The 26,532-nt window shown below is 48.1% G+C and overlaps 1 protein-coding gene across 1 annotated transcript in view; it reads left to right on the forward strand.

Moving 5' to 3' along the window:
- The first annotated feature begins 8,348 nt into the window (after positions 1 to 8,348).
- mtus2a (microtubule associated tumor suppressor candidate 2a) overlaps positions 8,349 to 26,532 on the forward strand; it is a 154,210-nt gene continuing 136,026 nt past the window's right edge. Inside the window, exon 1 of the mRNA XM_071364997.1 lies at positions 8,349 to 8,477. The gene's annotated coding sequence lies outside the window, so the exon portion shown is untranslated. The remainder of the gene's footprint in view (positions 8,478 to 26,532) is intronic.

The following is a 26,532-nucleotide window of genomic DNA, read 5'->3' on the forward strand; positions in this document are numbered from 1 at the left end:
TGTCTGGGAAACCTTAGACCACTGCCTTAGACCACTGCGCCACTCAGGAGGCCCAAATTAGATGATGTCTGACATGAAAAAAACTAGTTTACATTACCATTATCTTTGATGAAAACATTACCAAAACCATCTCAATTGGGTTGAGGTCGGGTGATTGTGGAGGCCAGGTCATCTGATGCAGCACTCCATCCCTCACCTTCTTGGTCAAATAGCCCTTACACAGCCTGGAGGTTTGTTGGGTCATTGTCCTGTTCAAAAATAAATGATAATCCCTCTAAGTGCAAACCAGATGGGATGGCGTATCATTGCAGAATGCTGTGGTAGCTATTCTGGTTAAGTGTGCCTTGAATTCTAAATAAATCACAGACAATTTCACCAGCAAAGAACCCCCACACCATCACACCTCCTCCTCCATGCTTCACGGTGGGAACCACACATGCAGAGATCATCCATTCACCTACTCTGCGTTTCACAAAGACACGGCGGTTGGAACAAAAAATCTCAAATTTGAACTCAGACCAAAGGACAGATTTCCACCGGTGTAATGTCCATTGCTCGTGTTTCTTGACCCAAGCAAGTCTCTTCTTCATATTGGTGTCCTTTAGTAGTGGTTTCTTTGCAGCAATCGACCATGAAGGCCTGATTCACGCAGTCTCCTCTGAACAGTTGATGTTGAGATGTGTCTGTTACTTGAACTCCGTGAAGCATTTATTTGGGCTGCAATTTCTGAGGCTGGTAACTCTAATGAACTTATCCTCTGCAGCAGAGGTAACTCTGGGTCTTCCTTTCCTGTGGCGGTCCTCATGAGAGCCCGTTTCATCATAGCGCTAATTGGTTTTTGCGACTGCACTTGAAGAAACTTTCAAAGTTCTTGACATTTTATGGATTGACTGACCTTCATGTCTTAAAGTAATGATGTACTGTTGTTCCTCTTTGCTTATTTGAGCTGTTCTTGCCATAATATGGACTTGGTCTTTTACCAAATAGGGCTATCTTCTGTATACCACCCCTACCTTGTCACAACACAACTGGTTGGCTCAAAGGCATTAAGAAGGAAAGAAATTCCACAAATGAACTTTTAACAAGGCACACCTGTTAATTGAAATGCATTCCAGGTGACTACCTCATGAAACTGGTTGAGAGAATGCCAAGAGTGTGCAAAGCTGTCATCAAGGCAAAGGTTGGCTACTTTCAAGAATCTCAAACTTTTGGCTGCTACTGTACATATATATATATGTACATATAAATATATATATATATTTTTATATACCTAAAGGGGTCCTAAAATTCCAAAATTAAATAGCTAAATGATCCATGGTATGACCATCTTAAAACAATTCCATATGCTATCTTAGTAGGGCCATCTTAAAACAATTCCATATGCTATCTTAGTAGGGCCATCTTAAAACAATTCCATATGCTATCTTAGTAGGGCCATCTTAAAACAATTCCATATGCTATCTTAGTAGGGCCATCTTAAAACAATTCCATATGCTATCTTAGTAGGGCCATCTTAAAACAATTCCATATGCTATCTTAGTAGGGCCATCTTAAAACAATTCCATATGCTATCTTAGTAGGGCCATCTTAAAACAATTCCATATGTCAGCTTATAACCCCTGATAATCATATTAGAACAGCAGCTTGAATCTTTTTTTCTTTCTTCCCTATAACACTGAACACTATTGAAATTGTAACTATGAGCACCTGAAAAATGACCACATTTGTTAAAAAGAGAGATAGATGTCACGTAGAGCTTACTACTTAATAAAATAAAATAAAGTATTATATTATTTCATTAGGAGAATGACATTTTTACGTTTTACTTTCGCCTTCTTCAGTGTGTATTCAGGTAGACCAGAGCTGATAGCTACAAGGAGATAGTGAGGTAACTTTTGTCGACTCTGAGTTCAACTCAGGTTATAATAAAGTGGCTCACCTTTTATCCATTTAAATAAAGTGCATTCGGGAAGTTATCGGACACTTTTTCCCACATTGTGTTACGTTACAGCCTTCTTTCTAAACTCGATTTAAAAACAAATCTCCCCCTCATCAATCTACTCACAATACCCCATACTGACAAAGCAAAAACATGTTTTTAGAAATATCACATTTACATAAGTATTCAGACCCTTTACTCCGTACTTTGTTGACGCACCTTTGGCAGCAATTACATCCTCAAGTCTTCTTGGGTATGATGCTACAAGCATGGCACATCTGTATTTGGGGAGTTTCTCCCGTTCTTCTCTGCTGATCCTCTCAAGCTCTGTCAGGTTGGATGGGGAGTGTTGCTGCATAGCTATTTTCAGTTCTCTCCAGAGATGTTTGATTGGGTTCAAGTCCGGGCTGGGTACTGGATGGAGGTCTGCTAGTGACAGGGACTACGTTCAGGGCTGGGTACTGGATGGAGGCCGGCTAGTGACAGGGACTACGTTCAGGGCTGGGTACTGGATGGAGGCCTGCTAGTGACAGGGACTACGTTCAGGGCTGGGTACTGGATGGAGGTCTGCTAGTGACAGGGACTACGTTCAGGGCTGGATACTGGATGGAGGTCTGCTAGTGACAGGGACTACGTTCAGGGCTGGGTACTGGATGGAGGCCTGCTAGTGACAGGGACTAAGCTTTAGGGGCCAAGCTGAATTCACATCACCTCCACTTTACCTGACACCCTTGACCCACTTCAATTTGCCTACAGTCTTAATGGATCCACAGATGATGCAATTGCCATTGCACTGCACACTGCCCTATCCCATCTGGACAAGAGGAATACCTGTGTAAGAATGCTGTACATCGACTACAGCTCAGCATTTAACACCATAGTACCCTCCAAACTCATCATTAAGCTCGAGACCCTGGGTCTCGACCCCGCCCTGTGCAACTGGGTCCTGGACTTCCTGACGGGCCGCCCCCCAGGTGGTGAAAGTAGGAAACAACATCTCCACTCGACTGATCCTCCTGTACTCCCTGTTGTCATGACCGCGTGGTCACGAACGTCTTCAACTCATAACCTCTCCCTCAACAAAAATGAAGGAGCTGATCGTGGACTTCAGGAGACAGCAGAGGGAACACGCCCCCATCCTCATCGACAGAGGGAACACGCCCCCATCCTCATCGACAGAGGGAACACGCCCCCATCCTCATCGACAGAGGGAACACGCCCCCATCCTCATCGACAGGGCCGCAGTGGAGAAGGTAAAAAAAGCTCAAAGTTCCTCGGCGTACACACATCACAGACAATCTGAAATGGTCCATCCACACAGACAGTGAAGAAGAAGAAGGCGCAACACCAACCTCAGGAGGATGAAGACATTTACATGCAGGTAGGTGACTTTTACAACAAACAGGTATTCAACCTGACCATCTGCCGTCACCCCTGAGATGACTCCTTTGCTCTGAAGTTCAAAACTGATTATTTTGAGACCCACTGCACTCTTCCTCTGTTCTTCAGAAATACAATGAATCAGAATAAAGTCCTGGTCACTCTGACACACTCCTGGTCACTCTGACACACTCCTGATCACTCTGACACACTCAGGGTCACTCTGACACACTCAGGGTCACTCTGACACACTCCTGATCACTCTGACACACTCCTGGTCACTCTGACACACTCCTGATCACTCTGACACACTCCTGGTCACTCTGACACACTCCTGATCACTCTGACACACTCCTGATCACTCTGACACACTCCTGATCACTCTGACACACTCCTGATCACTCTGACAGACTCCTGGTCACTCTGACACACTCCTGGTCACTCTGACACACTCCTGGTCACTCTGACACAATCCTGATCACTCTGACACACTCCTGATCACTCTGACACACTCCCGGTCACTCTGACACACTCCTGATCACTCTGACACACTCCTGGTCACTCTGACACACTCCTGATCACTCTGACACACTCCTGGTCACTCTGACACACTCCTGATCACTCTGACACACTCCTGGTCACTCTGACACACTCCTGATCACTCTGACACACTCCTGGTCACTCTGACACACTCCTGATCACTCTGACACACTCCTGATCACTCTGACACACTCCTGGTCACTCTGACACACTCCTGATCACTCTGACACACTCCTGGTCACTCTGACACACTCCTGGTCACTCTGACACACTCCTGGTCACTCTGACACACTCCTGATCACTCTGACACACTCCTGATCACTCTGACACACTCCTGGTCACTCTGACACACTCCTGGTCACTCTGACACACTCCACTTTTCCACGTGCATACCTCACTATTTTTGACATGTCAAAACTGGTCTCCCAAATATTCATCCCTTCTCAACAAATACATCCCAACAAGAAGCGATTCATAATCTGACATGCACGTATCCTTCCTGTTTGTTACGTTTTGACACATTCAGGACTTTCATCTTGGATTCAAACTCGGAATCACCTCACGCCATCTCTCCACATCCACATTTGAAGTCACGTGATTGGCCGGCCCGATCACTGCAGAGCGTGTACTGTATCTAACATTATGTTTTTCCTCTTTACGACTCTGACCAAATAAAACATTGTAACAGTGTCCGACTGCTAACATAAACACATCTGTTATATCATATTGTTTAAGGGAAATCTCCATTGACTCTCCATTCATTTCATCCATCATTACGTGCCATCTCTGCTGCCACTGGAAGAGTATAGGCCAGGCTTTCACACACTGCGGCAGACCAGGTGGGTTTGATCTAGACGTTCACACAGATCAGACACAAGTGTGATACCTCAGTTCCAAGGGTGTTTATTTAAAAACAATAAAGAAGAAAAGAAACAGGTCTCTTCCAGGAGACTTCTTCCGGGTTACCGTCTTCCGGGTTACCGTCTTCCGGGTTACCGTCTTCCGGGTTACCGTCTTCCGGGTTACCGTCTTCCATGTTACCGTCTTCCGGAAATGCTGTCTCCTCCGGGGTAGAACGCCAAGCCCCTCGGTTCTAACAGACCGTGAGGATGTCTATCCAGTAACCACCTCTAACTATCTCCAACCTCTAACTATCTCCAACCTCTAACTATCTCCAACCTCTAACTACCTCTAACTATCTCCATCCTCTAACTATCTCCAACCTCTAACTATCTCCAACCTCCAACTATCTCCATCCTCTAACTATCTCCAACCTCTAACTATCTCCAACCTCTAACTATCTCCATCCTCTAACTATCTCTAATCTCTAACTATCTCCATCCTCTAACTATCTCCAACCTCTAACTATCGCCAACCTCTAACTATCGCCAACCTCTAACTATCGCCAACCTCTAACTATCTCCAACCTCTAACTATCTTTAACCTCTAACTATCTCCAACCTCTAACTATCTTTAACCTCTAACTATCTCCAACCTCTAACTATCTCTAATCTCTAACTATCTCCAACCTCTAACTATCTCTAATCTCTAACTATCTCCAACCTCTAACTATCTCCAATCTCTAACTATCTCCAACCTCTAACTATCTCCAACCTCTAACTATCTCCAACCTCTAACTATCTCCAACCTCTAACTATCTCCAACCTCTAACTATCTCCAACCTCTAACTATCTCTAATCTCTAACTATCTCCAGCCTCTAACTATCTCCAACCTCTAACTATCTCCAACCTCTAACTATCTCTAACCCGACCGTGTGCTTCCCTCCTGGCCGCTTTATGGGGCCCCATACGGCTGGTGAGCATTCAGACCCAATTAGTCTTTGCCGGAAGACCCATCGTGACCCGGCACGTCCAGCAGAGGGAGCCACCTGCTCCCGTGATGTAGACTCCATTTGTCACCAGGCCTCGCAGTACGTCACAACACTTAAATTAGATATTCAAAGGGAATTGTGTATAGTTATTACATCTACTAGGCTACTGAACAATGCCTGGGAGTAGGGAATAATGCTAGATTTACTGTATCTCTCCTGAGCTTCTAATGCGTTTAAGAAAATCTAGAACTGTGCTCAGTCTGGGTCCAGGAAACCAGCTTTGAAAGTAGCAGGGCTGTTAGGCTGTTACACCAGCAGAGGACGCCCCCCCCCAAACTAGAACGGTAGCATCTCTCTCTAGCCCCCCCCCCCAACTAGAACGGTAGCATCTCTCTCTAGCCCCCCCCCAACTAGAACGGTAGCATCTCTCTCTAGCCCCCCCCCCCCCCCCAACTAGAACGGTAGCATCTCTCTCTAGCCACCCCCCAACTAGAACGGTAGCATCTCTCTCTAGCCCCCCCAACTAGAACGGTAGCATCTCTCTCTAGCCCCCCCCAACTAGAACGGTAGCATCTCTCTCTATCCCCCCCAACTAGAACGGTAGCATCTCTCTCTAGCCCCCCCCCCCCCCCCAACTAGAACGGTAGCATCTCTCTCTAGCCCCCCCCAACTAGAACGGTATCATCTCTCTCTAGCCCCCCCAACTAGAACGGTAGCATCTCTCTCTAGCTCCCCCCCCCCAACTAGAACGGTAGCATCTCTCTCTAGCCCCCCCCCCCCCCCCCAACTAGAACGGTAGCATCTCTCTCTAGCCCCCCCCCCCCCCCCCAACTAGAACGGTAGCATCTCTCTCTAGCCCCCCCCCCCCCCCAACTAGAACGGTAGCATCTCTCTCTAGCCCCCCCCCCCCCCCAACTAGAACGGTAGCATCTCTCTCTAGCCCCCCCCCCCCAACTAGAACGGTAGCATCTCTCTCTAGCCCCCCCAACTAGAACGGTAGCATCTCTCTCTATCCCCCCCCAACTAGAACGGTAGCATCTCTCTCTAGTCCCCCCCCCCCCAACTAGAACGGTAGCATCTCTCTCTAGCCCCCCCAACTAGAACGGTAGCATCTCTCTCTAGCCCCCCCCCAACTAGAACGGTAGCATCTCTCTAGCCCCCCCCAACTAGAACGGTAGCATCTCTCTAGCCCCCAACTAGAACGGTAGCATCTCTCTCTAGCCCCCCCAACTAGAACGGTAGCATCTCTCTCTAGCCCCCCCAACTAGAACGGTAGCATCTCTCTCTAGCCAGCCCCCCCCCCCCCCCAACTAGAACGGTAGCATCTCTCTCTAGCCCCCCCCCCAACTAGAACGGTAGCATCTCTCTCTAGCCCCCCCCCCCCTCAGCCCAACTAGAACGGTAGCATCTCTGTCTAGCCCCCCCCCCCCCAACTAGAACGGTAGCATCTCTCTCTAGCCCCCCCCCAACTAGAACGGTAGCATCTCTGTCTAGCCCCCCCCCCAACTAGAACGGTAGCATCTCTCTCTAGCCCCCCCCCCCCAACTAGAACGGTAGCATCTCTCTCTAGCCCCCAACTAGAACGGTAGCATCTCTCTCTAGCCCCCCAACTAGAATGGTAGCATCTCTCTCTAGCCCCCCCCCAACTAGAACGGTAGCATCTCTCTCTAGCCCCCCCCCCCCCCAACTAGAACGGTAGCATCTCTCTCTAGCCCCCCCAACTAGAACGGTAGCATCTCTCTCTAGCCCCCCAACTAGAACGGTAGCATCTCTCTCTACCCCCCCAACTAGAACGGTAGCATCTCTCTCTAGCCCCCCCACCCCCCCGTCTCTCTCTCTAGCCCCCCCACCCCCCCGTCTCTCTCTAGCCCCCCCACTCACCCCCGTCTCTCTCTAGCCCCCCCAGCTCCCACCCCCCCGTCTCTCTCTAGCCCCCCCCCCCCGTCTCTCTCTAGCCCCCCCACCCCCCCGTCTCTCTCTAGCCCCCCCACCCCCCCGTCTCTCTCTAGCCCCCCCACCCACGTCTCTCTCTAGCCCCCCCACCCCCGTCTCTCTCTAGCCCCCCCACCCCCCCGTCTCTCTCTAGCCCCCCCACCCCCCGTCTCTCTCTAGCCCCCCCCCCTCGTCTCTCTCTAGCCCCCCCACCCCCCCGTCTCTCTCTAGCCCCCCCACCCCCCGTCTCTCTCTAGCCCCCCCTCCCGTCTCTCTCTAGCCCCCCCACCCCCCCCGTCTCTCTCTAGCCCCCCCACATCCCCCCGTCTCTCTCTAGCCCCCCCACCCCCCTGTCTCTCTCTAGCCCCCCCACCCCCCCGTCTCTCTCTAGCCCCCCCCCTCCCGTCTCTCTCTAGCCCCCCCACCCCCCCGTCTCTCTCTAGCCCCCCCACCCCCCCGTCTCTCTCTAGCCCCCCCCCCCGTCTCTCTCTACCCCCACCCCCGTCTCTCTCTAGCCCCCCCCCCCCCGTCTCTCTCTACCCCCCCACCCCCCCGTCTCTCTCTAGCCCCCCCACCCCCCGTCTCTCTCTAGCCCCCCCACCCCCGTCTCTCTAGCCCCCCGTCCCCCGTCTCTCTCTAGCCCCCCCCCCCCATCTCTCTCTAACCCCCCGCCCCCCGTCTCTCTCACCTCCACTCTCTCTCCGCAGCTTCCGTCCCACTCTCCTGTTCTCTTCTCTGCATCGCATTTCTCTCCATCCACACGGATAAAGGTATTGTTCAACAGCGACAGAATCGGTTACCCTGCCCAGGAACGGGCAAGACGGCAGTCTCCTGAAGCCAACTAAAGCAAAACGGTAATAGTCTTTTTTACTATACAGTCATTATTATTGAGTCGCCTAATTAGCTGAAAATGTCTTTGTGTGTTATTGTGACAATGTGACTTGATGGTTGTTGTCTAGCGGTGAGATCCACATGCTTCCTACCGGGCAGGTGCGTAGAGAACAGCATGGTGATACCGCGCAGGAAAGAGACTAGTTAGTCCACATAACAACATGTAGGCTAGTTTTGAGCTCTAATAATGGCATGACGGCAGCCTTTCTCAGGCTAATCAGAGATATTAGTAATTGTTTTAAATAATGCGTTTTGTTTAAAATAATGCGTTTTGTGTTTACTAGCGGTATTCGGCTACTTTAAGAAGGTCTCTGGGCTATAGGCTACGAGGCTCTATATCTCAGCTTACCTCTCTGGCATGAAGATGTTTAAATTAAAATCATCAGATTGACACAGATAAATTATGACATTTTATATAGGCCTAAAGTGTGTGTGTGTGTGTGTGTGTGTGTGTGTGTGTGTGTGTGTGTGTGTGTGTGTGTGTGTGTGTGTGTGTGTGTGTGTGTGTGTGTGTGTGTGTGTGTGTGTGTGTGTTCATGCCTGCAAATAAAAATTGAAAATAGTAACACAATAGTCAATGTGCAGGAGTACCAGGTAATAACATGGCTATATACAGGAAGTACCAGGTAATAACATGGCTATATACAGGAAGTACCAGGTAATAACATGACTATATACAGGAAGTACTAGGTAATAACATGGCTATATACAGGAAGTACTAGGTAATAACATGGCTATATACAGGGAGTACTAGGTAATAACATGGCTATATACAGGGAGTACCAGGTAATAACATGGTTATATACAGGGAGTACCAGGTAATAACATGGCTATATACAGGAACTACCAGGTAATAACATGGCTATATACAGGAAGTACTAGGTAATAACATGGCTATATACAGGGAGTACCAGGTAATAACATGGCTATATACAAGAAGTACCAGGTAATAACATGGCTATATACAGGAAGTACTAGGTAATAACATGGTTATATACAGGGAGTACCAGGTAATAACATGGTTATATACAGGGAGTACCAGGTAATAACATGGTTATATACTGGAAGTACCAGGTAATAACATGGCTATATACAGGGAGTACCAGGTAATAACATGGTTATATACAGGGAGTACCAGGTAATAACATGGCTATATACAGGGAGTACCAGGTAATAACATGGTTATATACAGGGAGTACCAGGTAATAACATGGTTATATACAGGGAGTACCAGGTAATAACATGGCTATATACAGGGAGTACCAGGTAATAACATGGCTATATACAGGAACTACCAGGTAATAACATGGCTATATACAGGAAGTACTAGGTAATAACATGGCTATATACAGGGAGTACCAGGTAATAACATGACTATATACAGGAACTACCAGGTAATAACATGGCTATATACAGGAAGTACTAGGTAATAACATGGCTATATACAGGAAGTACTAGGTAATAACATGGCTATATACAGGGAGTACCAGGTAATAACATGACTATATACAGGAACTACCAGGTTATAACATGGCTATATACAGGAAGTACTAGGTAATAACATGGCTATATACAGGGAGTACCAGGTAATAACATGGCTATATACAGGGAGTACCAGGTAATAACATGGTTATATACTGGAAGTACCAGGTAATAACATGGCTATATACAGGAAGTACCAGGTAATAACATGACTATATACAGGAAGTACTAGGTAATAACATGGCTATATACAGGAAGTACTAGGTAATAACATGGCTATATACAGGGAGTACCAGGTAATAACATGGTTATATACAGGGAGTACCAGGTAATAACATGGCTATATACAGGAACTACCAGGTAATAACATGGCTATATACAGGAAGTACTAGGTAATAACATGGCTATATACAGGGAGTACCAGGTAATAACATGGCTATATACAGGAAGTACCAGGTAATAACATGGCTATATACAGGAAGTACTAGGTAATAACATGGTTATATACAGGGAGTACCAGGTAATAACATGGTTATATACAGGGAGTACCAGGTAATAACATGGTTATATACTGGAAGTACCAGGTAATAACATGGCTATATACAGGGAGTACCAGGTATTAACATGGTTATATACAGGGAGTACCAGGTAATAACATGGCTATATACAGGGAGTACCAGGTAATAACATGGTTATATACAGGGAGTACCAGGTAATAACATGGTTATATACAGGGAGTACCAGGTAATAACATGGCTATATACAGGGAGTACCAGGTAATAACATGGCTATATACAGGAACTACCAGGTAATAACATGGCTATATACAGGAAGTACTAGGTAATAACATGGCTATATACAGGGAGTACCAGGTAATAACATGACTATATACAGGAACTACCAGGTAATAACATGGCTATATACAGGAAGTACTAGGTAATAACATGGCTATATACAGGGAGTACCAGGTAATAACATGACTATATACAGGAACTACCAGGTTATAACATGGCTATATACAGGAAGTACTAGGTAATAACATGGCTATATACAGGGAGTACCAGGTAATAACATGGCTATATACAGGGAGTACCAGGTAATAACATGGTTATATACTGGAAGTACCAGGTAATAACATGGCTATATACAGGAAGTACCAGGTAATAACATGGCTATATACAGGGAGTACCAGGTAATAACATGGCTATATACAGGAAGTACCAGGTAATAACATGGCTATATACAGGGAGTACCAGGTAATAATGTAGTGTGAGCGTGTGTGTGTGTGTGTGTGTGAGCATATGCAGTGTGAGCGTGTGTGTGTGTGTGTGTGTGTGTGTGTGTGTGTGTGTGTGTGTGTGTGTGTGTGTGTGTGTGTGTGTGTGTGTGTGTGTGAGCATATGTAGTGTGTGTGTGTGTGTGTGTGTGTGTGTGTGTGTGTGTGTGTGTGTGTGTGTGTGTGTGTGTGTGTGTGTGTGTGTGTGTGTGTGTGTGTGTGTGTGAGCATACTGTATGTAGTGTGAGCGTGTGTGGTATGTGTGTGTGTGTGTGTGTGTGTGTGTGTGTGTGTAGTGTGTGTGTGTGTGTTTTGTGTGTGAGCATTTGTAGTGTGAGCGTGTGTGTGTGTGTGTGTGTGTGTGTGTGTGTGTGTGTGAGAGCGTGTGTGTGTGTGTGTGTGTGTGTGTGTGTGTGTGTGTGTGTGTGTGTGTGTGTGTGTGTGTGTGTGTGTGAGAGCGTGTGTGTGTGTGTGTGTGTGTGTGTGTGTGTGTGTGTGTGTGTGAGAGCGTGTGTGTGTGTGTGTGTGTGTGTGTGTGTGTGTGTGTGTGTGTGTGTGTGTGTGTGTGTGTGTGTGTGTGTGTGTGTGTGAGCGTATTCAGTCTTCAGGAGTTCTGAATATGAAGTGAGATTTCCTCTGGTGATTCCCCACTTAAAGCTCTCAGTTAAGTGTGTCTCCATAATAATATGGAAAGTTATACTTTGGTTTAAATGTAGCTTTGAACTACAACTTAGTGAGAAAGACACCCTCCCGGGGTTTAGAGAGTAGAGAGCCTCAGACATACTACTGCCTCAACCTGCACATGACCTAGAGAGAGGGGGAATAGCGGTGTGTGTGTGTGTGTGTGTGTGTGTGTGTGTGTGTGTGTGTGTGTGTGTGTGTGTGTGTGTGTGTGTGTGTGTGTGTGTGTGTGTGTGTGTGTGTGTGTGTGTGTGTGTGTGTGTGTGTGTGTGTGTGTGTGTGTGTGTGTGTGTGTGTGTGTGTGTGTGTGTGTGTGTAAACTACTTCGGTGCTCATGTAGCCTATACAGTGGGGCAAAAAAGTATTTAGTCAGCCACCAATTGTGCAAGTTCTCCCACTTAAAAAGATGAGAGAGGCCTGTAATTTTCATCATAGGTACACTTCAACTATGACAGACAAAAGGAGAAAAAAAAATCCAGAAAATCACATTGTAGGATTTTTAATGAATTTATTTGCAAATTATGGTGGAAAATAAGTAGTAAATACTTTTTTGCCCACTGTATATATATTAATATTAGGTATATATATAGCCTAATTTAATTTATTTTAATTGTATTTATTTAACCTTTTTTTAACTAGGCAAGTCAGTTAAGAACAAATTCTTATTTACAATGACGGCCTACACCCTGGCCAAACCCGGAGGAGAGGAAAGGATATAGAAAGATACATGGAGCGATAGAATGAATGTGTTAATGATCAGAGGTAGATTATCAGGGGTTAGACCTGACTCGACCCTGATCCACTCCTCTGACAGAGAGAGAGAGAGAGAGAGAGAGGAAGAGAGAGAGAGAGACAGAGAGACAGAGAGAGAGAGAGAGAGAGAGAGAGCGAGAGACAGAGACAGAGACAGAGACAGAGAGAGACAGAGAGAGAGAGACAGAGACAGAGAGAGACAGAGACAGAGAGAGAGAGAGACAGAGAGACAGAGAGACAGAGAGACAGAGAGAGAGAGACAGAGAGACAGAGAGAGAGAGAGAGAGAGAGAGAGAGACAGAGAGAGAGAGAGACAGAGAGACACAGAGAGAGAGAGAGACAGAGAGAGAGACAGAGAGAGAGAGAGACAGAGAGACAGAGAGACAGAGAGAGAGAGAGACAGAGAGACAGAGAGAGCTTCCCAGTCGCCATTCAAGTGAATATAGACAACTAGGCAGGCTTCATCACATACCACTTTGCAATGAGGTAAAAACAAATAATAAATAGTTTGAAACCTGAATGTTTTTCTTCATGTTATGATGCATGTCTTACCGTGCTTATATAAGTAAAAAGTCATTTAAAAACAGCAGTAAAATAACAATAGCGAGTCTATATATAGGGGTGTATCGGTACAGATTCAATGTGCGGGGGCACCGGGTTAGTTGAGGTAATACGTACATGTAGGTAGAGTTATTAAAGTGTCTAAGCATAGATGATAACAACAGAGAGTAGCAGCGGTGTAAAGAGGGGGGGAGCAATGCAAATAGATGGGTGGCCATTTGATTAGCTGTTCAGGAGGCTTATGGCTTGGGGGGGTAGAAGCTGTTTAGAAGCCTCTTGGACCTAGACTTGGTACTCCGGTACCGCTTGTCGTGTGGTAGCAGAGAGAACAGTCTATGACTAGGGTGGCTGGAGTCTTTGACAATTCTTAGAGCCTTCCTCTGACACCGCCTGGTATAGAGGTCCTGGATGGCAGGAAGCTTGACCCCAGTGATGTACTGGGCCATTCGCACTACCCTCTGTAGTGCCTTGTGGTCGGAGTCTGAGCAGTTGCCGTACCAGGCAGTAATACAACTAGTCAGGATGCTCTTGATGGTTGAGCTGTAAAACCTTCTGAGGATCTGAGGACCCATGCCAAATCTTTTCAGTCTCCTGAGGGGGAATAGGTTTTGTCGTACCTTCTTCATGACTCTCTTGGTGTGTTTGGACCATGGTAGTTTGTTGGTGATGTGGACACCAAGGAACTTGAAGCTCTAAACCTGCTCCACTACAGCCCTGTCGATGAGAATGGGGGCGTGCTCTGTCCTCTTTTTCCTGTAGTCCACAATCATTTCCTTTGTCTTGATCACGTTGAGGGAGAGGTTGTTGTCCTGGCACCACCCGACCAGGTCTCTGACCTCCTCCCTATAGCCTGTCTCGTCATTGTCGGTGATCAGACCGACCACTGTTGTGTCATTGGCCATAATGATGGTGCTGGAGTCGTGCCTGGCCGTGTAGTCATGAGTGAACAGGTAGAACAGGAGGGGACTGAGCACGCACTCCTGAGGGGCCCCCGTGTTGTGGATCAGCGTGGTGGATGTGTTGTTACCTACCCTTACCACCTGGGGGTGGCCCATCAAGAAGTCCAGGATCCAGTTGCAGAGGGAGATGTTTAGTCCCAGGGTCCTCAGCTTATTGATGAGCTTTGAGGGCACAATGGTGTTGAACGCTGAGCTGTAGTCAATGAATAGCATTCTCCCATAGGTGTTCCTTTTGTCCAGGTGGGAAAGGGCAGTGTGGAGTGCAATAGAGCATCATCTGTGGATCTGTTGGGGCGGTATGCAAACTTGGAGTGGGTCTATGGTTTCTGGGATAATGGTGTTGATGTGAGTCATGACCAGCCTTTCAAAGCAATTCATGGCTACTGATGTGAGTGCTATGGGTCAGTAGTCATTTAGGCAGGTTACCTTGGTGTTCTTGGGCACAGGGACTATGGTGGTCTGCTTGAAACATGTTGGTATTACAGACTCCGACAGGGAGAGTGACGAAAATGTCAGTGAAGACACTTGCCAGTTCGTCAGCGCATGCTCGGAGTACACGTCCTGGTAATCCGTCTGGCTCTGCGGCCTTGTGAATGTTGACCTGTTTATAATGGTCTTACTCACATCGGCTGTGGAGAGCATGATCACACAGTCGTCCGGAACAGCTGGTGCTCTCATGCATGTTTCAGTGTTATTTGCCTCGAAGCGAGCATAGAAGTAGTTTAGCTCGTCTGGTAGTCTCGTGTCACTGGGCAGCTCTCGGCTGTGCTTCCCTTTGTAGTCTGTAACGGTTTGCAGGCCCTGCCACATCCGACAAGCGTCGGAACCGGCGTAGTACGATCTGAACTTAGTCCTGTATTGACACTTTGCCTGTTTGATGGTTCGTCGGAGGGCATAGCGAGATTCTTATAAGCTTCCGCTCCCTGAAAGCGGCAGCTCTAGCCTTTAGCTCAGTGCGGATGTTGCCTGTAATCCATGGCTTCTGATTGGGGTGTGTACGTACACTCACTCATCGATGCACTTATTGATGAAGCCAATGACTGATGTGGTGTACTCCTCAATTCCATAGGAAGAATCCCGGAACATATTCCAGTCTGTGCTAGCAAAACAGTCCTGTAGCTTAGCATCTGCTTCATCTTACCACTTTTTTTATTGACCGAGTCACTTTTTCTTCCTGCTTAAATTTTTGCTTGTAAGCAGGAATCAGGAGGATAGAATTATGGTCAGATTTGCCAAATGGAGGGCGAGGGAGAGCTTTGTACGCATCTCTGTGTGTGGAGTAAAGGTGGTCTAGAGTTTCTTTCCCCTCTGGTTGTACATTTAACATGCTGATATAAATTTGGTAAAACAGATTTAAGTTTCTCTGCATTAAAGTCCCCGGCTACTAGGAGCACCGCCTCTGGGTAAGCGTTTTCTTGTTTGCTTATGGCGGAATACAGCCCAGTCTTAGTTCCAGCATCGGTCTGTGGTGGTATGTAGACAGCTATGAAAAATACAGATGAAAACTCTCTAGGTAGATTGTGTGGTCTTCAGCTTATCATGAGATACTCTACCTCAGGCAAGCAAAACCTCAAGCCTTCCTTAGATATAGTGCACCGCCCCTGTCCTATCCTGCCGGTATATCCATCCATCTGTATGTTGATACTGTCGTCGTTCAGCCACGACTCCGTGAAGCATAAGATGCTACAGTTTTGAATGTCCCGATGGTAGTTTAATCTTCCGCGTAGGTCATCAATTTTATCTTCCAAAGATTGCACGTGGACATGTCCCTGACCCGACAATAATGAAGACAGTGAATATGCACACTGACCAGGGACATGTCCCTGACCCGACAATAATAAAGACAGTGAATATGCACACTGACCAGGGACATGTCCCTGATCCGACAATAATAAAGACAGTGAATATGCACACTGACCAGGGACATGTCCCTGACCCGACAATAATAAAGACAGTGAATATGCACACTGACCAGGGACATGTCCCTGACCCGACAATAATGAAGACAGTGAATATGCACACTGACCAGTGACATGTCCCTGACCCGACAATAATAAAGACAGTGAATATGCATACTGACCAGGGATATGGGCCTGACCCGACAATAATAAAGACAGTGAATATGCACACTGACCAGGGACATGTCCCTGACCCGTCAATAATAAAGACAGTGAATATGCACACTGACCAGTGACATGTCCCTGACCCGACAATAATAAAGACAGTGAATATGCACACTGACCAGGGACATGTCCCTGACCTGACAATAATAAAGACAGTGAATATGCACACTGACCAGGGACATGTCCCTGACCCGACAATAATAAAGACAGTGAATATGCACACTGACCAGGGACATGTCCCTGACCCGTCAATAATAAAGACAGTGAATATGCACACTGACCAGGGACATGTCCCTGACCCGACAATAATAAAGACAGTGAATATGCACACTGACCAGGGATATGGGCCTGACCCGACAATAATAAAGACAGTGAATATGCACACTGACCAGGGATATGTCCCTGACCCGACAATAATAAAGACAGTGAATATGCACACTGACCAGGGACATGTCCCTGACCCGACAATAATAAAGACAGTGAATATGCACACTGACCAGGGACATGTCCCTGACCCGACAATAATAAAGACAGTGAATATGCACACTGACCAGGGACATGTCCCTGACCCGACAATAATAAAGACAGTGAATATGCACACTGACCAGGGACATGTCCCTGACCCGACAATAATAAAGACAGTGAATATGCACACTGACCAGGGATATGCCGCATGTTCTCCACTGGTGCCAATAAGATTAAGTTGAACTAAAATGTTCTGTTAAGATGAATTATTATAAACTAAAATGTGATTTCTGTCATTCTGAGCGCTGTGGGTGGAAGCCCTAATCAGGTCATGCAACCAATGCATATGGGGTGGGGGTGTGGTCAGGTGGGTCCGGTAAATTTCTTAAATGTCCTGGGCGCACAATTGGTCCAACATCGTCCGGGTTTGGCCGGGGTAGACCGTCATTGTAAATAAGAATTTGTTCTTAACTGACTTGCCTAGTTAAATAAATAAAAACTTTTAAAAAATGAGAGAGTAAGAAAGTACTGCAAGAGAGAGAGAGTACTGCGAGAGAGAGAGAGAGTACTGCAAGAGAGAGAGAGAGTACTGCAAGAGAGAGAGAGTACTGCAAGAGAGAGAGAGTACTGCAAGAGAAAGAGAGAGAGTACTGCAAGAGAGAGAGACTACTTCGAAAGAGAGAGAGAGTACTGCAAGAGAGAGAGAGAGTACTGCAAGAGAGAGAGAGAGAGTACTGCAAGAGAGAGAGAGAGAGTACTGCAAGAGAGAGAGAGTACTGCGAAAGAGAGAGAGAGTACTGCACGAGAGAGAGAGTACTGCAAGAGAGAGAGAGTACACACACACACACACACACACACACACACACACACACACACACACACACACACAGAGAGAGAGTACTGCGAAAGAGAGAGAGAGTACTGAAAGAGAGAGAGTACTGCGAGAGAGAGAGAGTACTGCAAGAGAGAGAGAGAGTACTGCAAGAGAGAGAGAGAGTACTGCAAGAGAAAGAGAGTACTGCAAGAGAGAGAGAGAGAGTACTGCAAGAGAGAGAGAGAGAGTACTGCAAGAGAGAGAGAGTACTGCAAGAGAGAGAGAGTACTGCAAGGGAGAGAGAGAGAGTACTGCAAGAGAAAGTACTGCAAGGGAGAGAGTACTGCAAGAGAAAGAGAGAGAGTACTGCAAGAGAGAGAGAGAGAGTACTGCAAGGGAGAGAGAGTACTGCAAGAGAGAGAGAGAGTACTGCAAGAGAAAGTACTGCAAGAGAGAGAGTACTGCAAGGGAGAGAGAGTACTGCAAGAGAGAGAGAGTACTGCAAGAGAGAGAGAAAGAGAGTACTGCAAGGGAGAGAGAGTACTGCAAGAGAGAGAGAGAGAGTACTGCAAGAGAAAGAGAGAGAGTACTGCAAGAGAGAGAGAATACTGCAAGGGAGAGAGAGAGTACTGCAAGAGAAAGTACTGCAAAAGAGAGAGTACTGCAAGGGAGAGAGAGTACTGCAAGAGAGAGAGAGTACTGCAAGAGAAAGTACTGCAAGAGAGAGAGTACTGCAAGGGAGAGAGAGTACTGCAAGAGAGAGAGAGTACTGCAAGAGAGAGAGAGTACTACAAGAGAGAGAGTACTGCGAGAGAGAGAGAGAGAGGGAGGTGTAAAGACAGTGTGTGTGTGTGTGTGTGTGTGTGTGTGTGTGTGTGTGTGTGTGTGTGTGTGTGTGTGTGTGTGTGTGTGTGTGTGTGTGTGTGTGTGTGTGTGTGTGTGTGTGTGTGTGTGTGTGTGTGTGTGTGTGTGTGTGAATACGTGCGTGTGTTCATTGTTTCTTTGTCTCTGTGACTCCTCATGACACCCTTCACATCTCCTGGGGCGCTGAAGTAGAACCTCTTAGGCTCCTCCCTCTCCGCAGTAGTCCATGGTAACCACTATACTAGAGGTAGTGCAATCATGTGATACAGTAATGATTTAATGGATTTCTTAAAGACTGAGAGGTGTGTATTCTGTGTGTATGTGTGTGTGTCTGTGATGGAATGGCTAGGGTATAGTTAGAGATTAGGAGAAGAGTTAGAAATGGTGGGAATTAGGAGAGGAGAGAGGGGGAGGGGTGAGGAGAGGATAGAGGGAGAGGGGTTAGGAGAGGAGAGAGGGAGAGGAGAGAGGGGGAGGGGTTAGGAGAGGAGAGAGGGAGAGGAGAGAGGGGGAAGGGTTAGGAGAGGAGAGAGGGAGAGGAGAGAAGGGGAGGGGAGGGGTTAGGAGAGGAGAAAGGGAGAGGAGAGAGGGGGGGGTTAGGAGAGGAGAGAGGGAGAGGAGAGAGGGAGATGGTGGGAAGAAAATGAAAAAGAGGGAGAGGAAGGATGGAGATAGGGAGGAAGAAAGAAAGAGATATGAATGTTGGTGTGAGTACTGTATTATATGTAATCGGTTGAGCCTCCTCCACCCCCGTCCCAGCAGTGACAGGGTTTACTATTTCATTTACACGACAGACACGTGGGGAGAGGGGACAAAGAGGGAGCATGTGTGTGTCTGAGAGAGAGAGAGAGAGAGAGAGAGAGAGAGAGAGAGAGAGAGAGAGAGAGAGAGAGAGAGAGAGAGAGAGAGAGAGAGAGAGAGAGAGAGAGAGAGAGAGAGAGAGAGAGAGAGAGAGAGAGAGGAAGCGTATGGGGAGGGGGCATGCAGATGAAGTAGTATGCAGGAGGGAGGGAGGGAGATAAGAAAGAGAGGAGGGTATTTGGATGAAAAAAATGATGAAATGACAGATAGATGAAAAAGAGGAGATAGCTGTGTGTTTCCCGTAGAGCAGGGCTGAGGTTCAGGATAGTCAGCTCTGTCTGTGTGTTTCCCGTAGAGCAGGGCTGAGGTTCAGGATAGCTCTGTCTGTGTGTTTCCCGTAGAGCAGGGCTGAGGTTCAGGATAGTCAGCTCTGTCTGTGTGTTTCCCGTAGAGCAGGGCTGAGGTTCAGGATAGTCAGCTCTGTCTGTGTGTTTCCCGTAGAGCAGGGCTGAGGTTCAGGATAGTCAGCTCTGTCTGTGTGTTTCCCGTAGAGCAGGGCTGAGGTTCAGGATAGCTCTGTCTGTGTGTTTCCCGTAGAGCAGGGCTGAGGTTCAGGATAGCTCTGTCTGTGTGTTTCCCGTAGAGCAGGGCTGAGGTTCAGGATAGTCAGCTCTGTCTGTGTGTTTCCCCGTAGAGCAGGGCTGAGGTTCAGGATAGTCAGCTCTGTCTGTGTGTTTCCCGTAGAGCAGGGCTGAGGTTCAGGATAGTCAGCTCTGTCTGTGTGTTTCCCGTAGAGCAGGGCTGAGGTTCAGGATAGTCAGCTCTGTCTGTGTGTTTCCCGTAGAGCAGGGCTGAGGTTCAGGATAGCTCTGTCTGTGTGTTTCCCATAGAGCAGGGCTGAGGTTCAGGATAGCTTTGTCTGTGTGTTTCCCATAGAGCAGGGCTGAGGTTCAGGATAGCCTTGTCTGTGTGTTTCCCGTAGAGCAGGGCTGAGGTTCAGGATAGTCAGCTCTGTCTGTGTGTTTCCCATAGAGCAGGGCTGAGGTTCAGGATAGCTCTGTCTGTGTGTTTCCCATAGAGCAGGGCTGAGGTTCAGGATAGCCCTGTCTGTGTGTTTCCCGTAGAGCAGGGCTGAGGTTCAGGATAGTCATCTCTGTCTGTGTGTTTCCCGCAGAGCAGGGCTGAGGTTCAGGATAGTCATCTCTGTCTGTGTGTTTCCCCGTAGAGCAGGGCTGAGGTTCAGGATAGCTCTGTCTGTGTGTTTCCCGTAGAGCAGGGCTGAGGTTCAGGATAGTCATCTCTGTCTGTGTGTTTCCCCGTAGAGCAGGGCTGAGGTTCAGGATAGTTCTGTCTGTGTGTTTCCCGTAGAGCAGGGCTGAGGTTCAGGATAGTCATCTCTGTCTGTGTGTTTCCCCGTAGAGCAGGGCTGAGGTTCAGGACAGTTCTGTCTGTGTGTTTCCCGTAGAGCAGGGCTGAGGTTCAGGATAGTTCTGTCTGTGTGTTTCCCCGTAGAGCAGGGCTGAGGTTCAGGATAGTTCTGTCTGTGTGTTTCCCGTAGAGCAGGGCTGAGGTTCAGGATAGTCATCTCTGTCTGTGTGTTTCCCGTAGAGCAGGGCTGAGGTTCAGGATAGTTCTGTCTGTGTGTTTCCCGTAGAGCAGGGCTGAGGTTCAGGATAGTTCTGTCTGTGTGTTTCCCCGTAGAGCAGGGCTGAGGTTCAGGATAGTTCTGTCTGTGTGTTTCCCGTAGAGCAGGGCTGAGGTTCAGGATAGTCATCTCTGTCTGTGTGTTTCCCGTAGAGCAGGGCTGAGGTTCAGGATAGTTCTGTCTGTGTGTTTCCCGTAGAGCAGGGCTGAGGTTCAGGATAGTCATCTCTGTCTGTGTGTTTCCCGTAGAGCAGGGCTGAGGTTCAGGATAGTTCTGTCTGTGTGTTTCCCGTAGAGCAGGGCTGAGGTTCAGGATAGTTCTGTCTGTGTGTTTCCCGTAGAGCAGGGCTGAGGTTCAGGATAGTTCTGTCTGTGTGTTTCCCGTAGAGCAGGGCTGAGGTTCAGGATAGTTCTGTCTGTGTGTTTCCCGTAGAGCAGGGCTGAGGTTCAGGATAGTTCTGTCTGTGTGTTTCCCGTAGAGCAGGGCTGAGGTTCAGGATAGTTCTGTCTGTGTGTTTCCCGTAGAGCAGGGCTGAGGTTCAGGATAGTTCTGTCTGTGTGTTTCCCGTAGAGCAGGGCTGAGGTTCAGGATAGTTCTTGTCTGTGTGTTTCCCGTAGAGCAGGGCTGAGGTTCAGTCATCTCTGTCTGTGTGTTTCCCGTAGAGCAGGGCTGAGGTTCAGGATAGTTCTGTCTGTGTGTTTCCCGTAGAGCAGGGCTGAGGTTCAGGATAGTTCTGTCTGTGTGTTTCCCGTAGAGCAGGGCTGAGGTTCAGGATAGTTCTGTCTGTGTGTTTCCCGTAGAGCAGGGCTGAGGTTCAGGATAGTTCTGTCTGTGTGTTTCCCGTAGAGCAGGGCTGAGGTTCAGGATAGTTCTGTCTGTGTGTTTCCCCGTAGAGCAGGGCTGAGGTTCAGGATAGTTCTGTCTGTGTGTTTCCCGTAGAGCAGGGCTGAGGTTCAGGATAGTCATCTCTGTCTGTGTGTTTCCCGTAGAGCAGGGCTGAGGTTCAGGATAGTCAGCTCTGTCTGTGTGTTTCCCGTAGAGCAGGGCTGAGGTTCAGTCATCTCTGTCTGTGTGTTTCCCGTAGAGCAGGGCTGAGGTTCAGGATAGTCATCTCTGTCTGTGTGTTTCCCCGTAGAGCAGGGCTGAGGTTCAGGATAGTCATCTCTGTCTGTGTGTTTCCCGTAGAGCAGGGCTGAGGTTCAGTCATCTCTGTCTGTGTGTTTCCCGTAGAGCAGGGCTGAGGTTCAGGATAGTCATCTCTGTCTGTGTGTTTCCCCGTAGAGCAGGGCTGAGGTTCAGGATAGTCATCTCTGTCTGTGTGTTTCCCGTAGAGCAGGGCTGAGGTTCAGGATAGTCATCTCTGTCTGTGTGTTTCCCGTAGAGCAGGGCTGAGGTTCAGGATAGTTCTGTCTGTGTGTTTCCCGTAGAGCAGGGCTGAGGTTCAGGATAGTTCTGTCTGTGTGTTTCCCGTAGAGCAGGGCTGAGGTTCAGGATAGTTCTGTCTGTGTGTTTCCCGTAGAGCAGGGCTGAGGTTCAGGATAGTTCTGTCTGTGTGTTTCCCGTAGAGCAGGGCTGAGGTTCAGTCATCTCTGTCTGTGTGTTTCCCGTAGAGCAGGGCTGAGGTTCAGGATAGTTCTGTCTGTGTGTTTCCCGTAGAGCAGGGCTGAGGTTCAGGATAGTTCTGTCTGTGTGTTTCCCGTAGAGCAGGGCTGAGGTTCAGGATAGTTCTGTCTGTGTGTTTCCCGTAGAGCAGGGCTGAGGTTCAGGATAGTCATCTCTGTCTGTGTGTTTCCCGTAGAGCAGGGCTGAGGTTCAGGATAGTTCTGTCTGTGTGTTTCCCCGTAGAGCAGGGCTGAGGTTCAGGATAGTTCTGTCTGTGTGTTTCCCGTAGAGCAGGGCTGAGGTTCAGGATAGTTCTGTCTGTGTGTTTCCCCGTAGAGCAGGGCTGAGGTTCAGGATAGTTCTGTCTGTGTGTTTCCCGTAGAGCAGGGCTGAGGTTCAGGATAGTTCTGTCTGTGTGTTTCCCGTAGAGCAGGGCTGAGGTTCAGGATAGTTCTGTCTGTGTGTTTCCCCGTAGAGCAGGGCTGAGGTTCAGGATAGTCATCTCTGTCTGTGTGTTTCCCGTAGAGCAGGGCTGAGGTTCAGGATAGTTCTGTCTGTGTGTTTCCCCGTAGAGCAGGGCTGAGGTTCAGGATAGTCATCTCTGTCTGTGTGTTTCCCGTAGAGCAGGGCTGAGGTTCAGGATAGTTCTGTCTGTGTGTTTCCCGTAGAGCAGGGCTGAGGTTCAGGATAGTCATCTCTGTCTGTGTGTTTCCCGTAGAGCAGGGCTGAGGTTCAGGATAGTTCTGTCTGTGTGTTTCCCGTAGAGCAGGGCTGAGGTTCAGGATAGTCATCTCTGTCTGTGTGTTTCCCGTAGAGCAGGGCTGAGGTTCAGGATAGTTCTGTCTGTGTGTTTCCCGTAGAGCAGGGCTGAGGTTCAGGATAGTCATCTCTGTCTGTGTGTTTCCCGTAGAGCAGGGCTGAGGTTCAGGATAGTTCTGTCTGTGTGTTTCCCGTAGAGCAGGGCTGAGGTTCAGGATAGTTCTGTCTGTGTGTTTCCCGTAGAGCAGGGCTGAGGTTCAGGATAGTCATCTCTGTCTGTGTGTTTCCCGTAGAGCAGGGCTGAGGTTCAGGATAGTTCTGTCTGTGTGTTTCCCGTAGAGCAGGGCTGAGGTTCAGGATAGTTCTGTCTGTGTGTTTCCCGCAGAGCAGGGCTGAGGTTCAGGATAGTTCTGTCTGTGTGTTTCCCGCAGAGCAGGGCTGAGGTTCAGTCATCTCTGTCTGTCTCCTGTGTTGAGTTTCACCCTATGTAACTCGTATAGAACCCTATTCCCTATATAGTGCACTACTTTAGACCAGGGCCATAAGGCACCCTATTCCCTATATAGTGCACTACTTTAGACCAGGGCCATAAGGCACCCTATTCCCTATATAGTGCACTACTTTAGACCAGGGCCATAAGGCACCCTATTCCCTATATAGTGCACTACTTTAGACCAGGGCCATAAGGCACCCTATTCCCTATATAGTGCACTACTTTAGACCAGAGCCCTATGGGGTAATGCACCAAATAGGGAATAGGGTGCTTTACAGAGATAACCAGAGGAAAGCAGCGTCGCTCTGCAAACAAAGCAAGGTGAGAGAGAGGCCATGGGAGAGGGGGAGAGGGGGAGAGAGGGAACGAGGGAGTGGGTCGTAGAGGGAGAGGAGGAAGGGGGATATGGAGAGAGAGGGAACGAGGGAGTGGGTTGTAGAGGGAGAGGAGGAAGGGGGATACGGAGAGAGAGGGAACGAGGGAGTGGGTTGTAGAGGGAGAGGAGGAAGGGGGATATGGAGAGAGAGGGAACGAGGGAGTGGGTTGTAGAGGGAGAGGAGGAAGGGGGATACGGAGAGAGAGGGAACGAGGGAGTGGGTCGTAGAGGGAGAGGAGGAAGGGGGATATGGAGAGAGAGGGAACGAGGGAGTGGGTCGTAGAGGGAGAGGAGGAAGGGGGATATGGAGAGAGAGGGAACGAGGGAGTGGGTCGTAGAGGGAGAGGAGGAAGGGGGATACGGAGAGAGGGACGGAGAGAGAGAGGCCATGGGAGACAGGGAGAGGGAGAGAGGGGAACGAGGGAGTGGGTCATAGAGGGAGAGGAGGAAGAGGGATACGGAGAGAGGGAACGAGAGAGAGAGAGGTAGTGGGGATAGAGACAGAGGGGTTAATCAGAGGGAGAGAGGGGGAGTTGGAGAGGGAGAGAGGAAGAGGGAGAGATAGAGGGGGAGTTGGAGAGGGAGAGAGGAAGAGGGAGAGATAGAGGGAGAGATAGAGGGGGAGGGAGAGAGGGATGGGGGAGAGAGAGAGAGAGAGAGAGAGAGAGAGAGAGAGAGAGAGAGAGAGAGAGAGAGAGAGAGAGAGAGAGAGAGAGATGGGGGAGGGGCATGAGTTGTGGGTGTAGGGGGTTTGGCAGGGTTATGATTTTAGTAATCTTACATGAATTCCTTGGAGAGAACACAGAAAGAGAGACAGAAAGAGAGACAGAGAGAGGGAAGAGAGAGAGAGAGAGACAGAGAGAGAGAGAACGAGAGAGAGAGGAGAAAGAAAAATAAATGAGAGAGGGGGAGGAAAGGAGAGAGAGAGCCTGTCCTGTGTACTGATGGTAGGATTAATTAGTGTGCCTGTTTAGATATGCACCGGTGAGAGGTGTGTGTGTGTGTGTGGTGTGTCTGTGTGTGTGTGTGTGTGTGTGTGTGTGTGTGTGTGTGTGTGTGTGTGTGTGTGTGTGTGTGTGTGTGTGTGTGTGTGTGTGTGTGTGTGTGTGTGTGTGTGTGTGTGTGTGTGTGTGTGTGTGTGTGTGTGTGTGTGTGTGTGTGTGTGTGTGTGTGCCTGTGCAGATGCAGGGTGTCCTTAGGGAGTGTATTTATTTTGCAGAAAGAGGCACCAATGTGACGGGGTCTTTCATATTGCCTTCTTGGTGGGACCCTGGTGTGAGTCTTGTGTATATTTATGTGTGTGTGTGTGTGTGTGTGTGTGTGTGTGTGTGTGTGTGTGTGTGTGTGTGTGTGTGTGTGTGTGTGTGTGTGTGTGTGTGTGTGTGTGTGTGTGTGTGAGCCTGTGAGCTCAGTGCGTGACTGCAGGGGGAGTGTAGAAATACCTGGTTAAAGAGAAACTTCACTGCTAGACACTATTTGGGGTGTTTCTGCCGTTCTTCTCTGCAGATCCTCTCAAGCTCTGTTAGGTTGGATGGGGGGGGGGGGCGTTGCTGCACAGCTATTTTCAACCCCTCTTTGTCCCCCATTTGTCACCTCAGCACCAAGAACTAGTGGAAATCACATTACTCCATGATGAGTAAATAAATATACTGGAGTTAGGCCTCAACATGGTCTGTGACTTGATGACATAGATGGTGTGTTAACAAGTAGACTACAACTTCTACTGTAGTTCTCTGTGTTAAGGAGGCTTAGTTGATGGTTCATGCAAGGCTTGAAGTCTAAATTAGAGAAGAATAGGTATTGATGGGGACAAAGAGGGGCTGATATAGGATGTTGTTTGAGTGTGTATTGATGTGGACAAAGAGGGGTTGATATAGGATGTTGTTTGAGTGTGTATTGATGGGGACAAAGAGGGGCTGATATAGGATGTTGTTTGAGTGTGTATTGATGGGGACAAAGAGGGGTTGACATTTTTATATTTCTCACATCAGTTGAATACATCTCCACGGGGTAGTACTGCGTACTGAAATCACTGTGAATTCTGGATATTGTAGTTTTCTTTCAACCAGGAAATGTATCTGCCCCGTTTCTACCTGTGAGATACAGAAACGCTCGTATCAGTCAGGTTTGTTGTTATTATTTTTGGGAAGCACAATTGATTCTGAGTTCAGGCAGAAAACTATCTGAAAACTATTTCTAAGCTGCGTACGTTCAGATTTTCCGAACTCACTTCCTTGTTTAAATCACCTGCGCTGCTCGTGTTTTGAAGTCCACAATGTAAGGGGAGGTTGTAAGGGTTAGGCTAGATGGTGATGGACAGAGAGATCAGCCAATTAAAACCAACGGTTGTTTCGTCCGCTCCTG

This window comes from Salvelinus alpinus, chromosome 24 (assembly GCF_045679555.1).
Source record: "Salvelinus alpinus chromosome 24, SLU_Salpinus.1, whole genome shotgun sequence".
Classification (NCBI taxonomy): domain Eukaryota; kingdom Metazoa; phylum Chordata; class Actinopteri; order Salmoniformes; family Salmonidae; genus Salvelinus; species Salvelinus alpinus.